Below are 4,208 nucleotides of genomic sequence, written 5' to 3'. Positions count from 1 at the left end.
AGAGGGACAAAAAAGTTGGATTTCCACCTGCTTGTTCACAATTCAGTTGCTCATGGTTTATGTTCAACTATAATCATTAGTTTCTCCACTGCATGTCCTAATCTATTGTCATCTCAACTACTTGAGATATGAAGTGAAACTTTAAGAACTAACATATTTCCACTAGCTTTTTATGCCTTACTTTGTGAAATTATAAGCCTATGGGCAGGAATGAGCCTGCTAATCTTACTTATAAAGTGTCCAAGAAACCTTTTGGCTGAAGAATAAAATTAAATGTTTTAAACACATACAGGTCTCACCTAAACAAAAGTATCATACCAGTGGTGGGTTCTGAATCCCAGTGTAACCAGTACGGTGCAACGGGCCCGGCGCCCACCACATGAACACGTGCAGTGTGCGCATGCACACTTACCGCCCATGATGCTCCAGCTGCTCAGCGGAGTGTTGCACAGGTGCCGTACGCATGCACGGAAGCCCCCAAAACCTCAAATGCCAATAAGGAGTGCGGGTGGGCAGGCCCTCCAGAGCACCAGACCGGAACAGTATCTGGTGCTCCTGGCAGGCACCAGTATCATATTATACAAAGTATAGCTCTCTGGAGAAAGTTCTAATGCTAGGAAAGGTGGAATGAAAGAGAAGAAAAGGATCACCAGCAGCAAGGTGGGAGGCCTAAATTGTGGTACATATGGATGCATCATTGGAAGACCTGAAGGATCAGGATAGGGACAGATCATCATGGAAAGTCTATGCCAGTGATAGCGACCCTTTTCAGCACTGAGTGCCCAAACCAGAACGCGGGTGCATGTGCGTATGCTGGAGCGCCGGAAACCTGAAGACCAGCTGGCCAGCATGTGCATACCTGGTTTTTGGCCGTTTTTTTGGGCTGCATTTGTCAGGCCATTTTCCGGTGTTCTGGCACCCACGAAGACCAGCTGGCTGGCATACATGTGTGCACCAGAAATCAGAAGAGCAACTGGTGACAGCCCACGTGCCTACAGAAAGGGCTCTACATGCCACCTCTGACATGTGTGCCATAGGTTCGCCATCATGGGTCTATGTTGTCACTCAGAGTTGAAGCCAACTTAATACTACACAATCAAACTCAACTTTGAGCAAGAAGTCAAATAATTACAACTCCTGCTTGAGCACTAGAAGACTTCCAAGGTCCCTTCCAGATTACATTAGATTAGATTTTACTCTACCTTTACCAAAGTCACTTCGATTTACTCTAATTGAACTCAGGCTATATAAATTATTTGCAGCTGATTGAGGCAGAGTCTAAATGGTTACCCAGGAAGAGTTTAAAATTGGATAGTACTGAAGAAATGCACAGGGTCCTTCAGACTATGGATGCAATCCACGGTAATTAAGATCTATATTACCCCTTGACTGTAATTATTATTTAAAAATATTAATACACGTAATAATCTTGAACAATACCTGCCCACACCAGTGGGGGGGAAAAAAATCAAAAAGAAAAGGCAAAAAAAAAAGTAAATAAAACAAAAAAAGACAAAAACGACAAAGGACCAGGCAGGAAAAAAAAAAACAGAACACAGGTATCTATTATAAAAAAGAAGAAGTATATCAACTGGTTACAACATGCTTTGGTGCTTCTCTTCCATTAACTCATATTAATTCAAATATCTTAACTCAAATGTTTACCATATTAACATCATTATACCTCCAGTTTTAATTACCTATAGTTATTTAAACATCCTTCATCCTTAGCTATGCCAAAGAATTAATCCATAACACATGCTGACATTTCATTTACTTACTTGTAAAATCCTCTATTGACATCAAATCCTCATATCCTATTTTAGCTGAACATCCATAATATTAATTATATCGTATATCATAACATTTTCCCAGTATTGATTAACATTTGATTGTATGTATTTTATTTAGTTTTTATAATAGTGATAATTATTGTAATTAATACTCTTTATGTATAATCCAAAAATGTTTTCTCATATCCAATTATTATTTATCATATCGACTCCACATTATATACATTGCTATCAATAATCAATTATTATTCAGCTATATCTGTTACAAAAAGAGCAATTAGGTTTAGCTAATTTTCAATTGTATTCTTCAATCTATCAGCCAATTCCACATTATATACATTACCATCAATATCAATTATTATTCAGCTATATCTATTACAAATTAAAGTAATCAGATTTAGCTAATTTTAAGTTATGTTCTTCCCTCTGTCAGCCTGTGTCCCTCCAATAGCAAAATTTTCTCAGTCCAATTGCCATTCGTTGGATAAATTTACCAAATGTTTTTATAAGCAAGTCCAGACAAAGATATCTTCGCACCTCTTGGCTCTGAATGTCAGTGATGAAATAATAATGTTGTCCCGGGCTTGTAAAACTTTTCAAATTGACTTTAATTCTCAAGGGTGGAGTTTTCATTTCTCCTGCACTCTGTCTCTTTAAATGAATCTTCTTTATAGCTCCCCCCCTCCTTTCTTCCTCTGAGATAGACCAGACGCCATTTCTCACATTTTCCATTTGTATTTCAGGAACATTCAAACATTCAACGGTCCTCAGTTTTTCCTTCATATTTTAAAATCAGATGGTCCAATTTTCTTTCCAATCTCTGAAAAGAGTCAAAAGCTCTCGACATGCAGAAAAAGAATCTGGAGTGAAACCTTAGAAGTATTTTCAGACGCCATGATGTGTCGCAGTTAAAAATTACAAGTAAAAACACACTGGAAACTGTGCAATCTTATCTGATCGTAACACAGCCAAGTATAAAAATGTCAGATCGTGAAGGGCTAATTAGTAGAAAGTTAACTTTACGATCCACTTAGAGAGAGTCAGTGGGAGGGCTGCCGAAGCGTTCCTTGAGGCGTTTAAGTAGCCACCAGCCATAAATCCATTAAAAAAAGACCATTTTTTAAGGCCTCCAAGTAGATCAGTTGTTGGATTGTGCTGGTGTTAAATCATCCATGAGGAATGGGATAGTTAAAGAGGCAGTGACCCATCCTCCTCATGACATTGTCCCTGATCCAAAAATACTATACAATTTTTATCTGATCTAAAAATCTCCCATTTTAGGGAAAGTGCTGAGAAGGTAGTCAGTTTGGAGCTCCAGAATGTCTTAGAGAATAGAGATTATCTGGACCCCTCAGTTGGGTTTCAGAGTGGGTCACACAATGCTGAGATGGTATTGATTGACTTGTAGATAAACTTTGGCAGAGCTGGGATGGGTGGTGCATTATGCAATCTCTTAGAAGTTGTCAATACCATTGATCCTGGTATCCTTCTAGATCAGCTCTGAGGGTTAGATATATTGCTGAATAGGTTCTTTATTCCCTGGGGCAAATTCAAATCAATGTTGATGGGAGAAGAGAGATCAGCCTAAGATCCTGCTTTGTGGTGCTACTCAAGTTCTACTCCTAATATGCTTATATTTAACATCTACATGAAACCATTGGATGAGAACATCTATTTAGAAATTAGGTATCATTGATATGCTAATGATGTCCAGTTATATATTTCTAGCGTAGGCCAACCAAATGATGCAGTCAAGGTTCTTACCTAGTGTCTTGAGACTGTGAAACTCAGAATGGGGAATAACGGCCTTCAGCTCATGCCAAGCAAGACCAAATGGTTAAAGTTTTTGAGGTTTTCTGGTTCAAGGCATTCTCCTTCTTTAGTACTGGCTGAGGTTACCTCAAATAGTTTCCTCTAACAAAAATTATGCACAATTTGGGGACCCCCTTGAACTCTCAATTTCTACTTTATAAGCAGTTGGTAGCTAAGAGTGCATATGTACAAATTCATCTTATGCACCAATAGTGCTCATTTCTGATTGGAAGACTCCACTCATGAACATTATGGAATTTATTTTGGAGTAGAAGTGATCTGGCATAATATAGATTAGGCATGTCAAAAACATTTTGTTTTGACAAAGCTCTTCAACTAAACACAAGTAATCTTAGACAAGAGAAAACAGATCAGTTTAGGACTGGGAAGGAGTTAAAGAATATGAAATGAGAATGAAACTAAATGGAAAGGAATTATGTTTGAGATATGTAATAAATAGGATCACTTACAGAAACCCTATAAAACTTTTAAAGTTACAATATAACAAATGCAAGTCATATTAAATGTGAAATGGTACATAATGAAAAAGAGGAGTAATTTCCTATGTAGAAGAGAAACAGAGAAAGAATTTTGCTAAAGTCA

The sequence above is a fragment of the Thamnophis elegans genome, chromosome 4 (genome assembly GCF_009769535.1).
Source record: "Thamnophis elegans isolate rThaEle1 chromosome 4, rThaEle1.pri, whole genome shotgun sequence".
In the NCBI taxonomy this organism is placed as follows: domain Eukaryota; kingdom Metazoa; phylum Chordata; class Lepidosauria; order Squamata; family Colubridae; genus Thamnophis; species Thamnophis elegans.
This window is presented reverse-complemented; position numbering follows the sequence as displayed.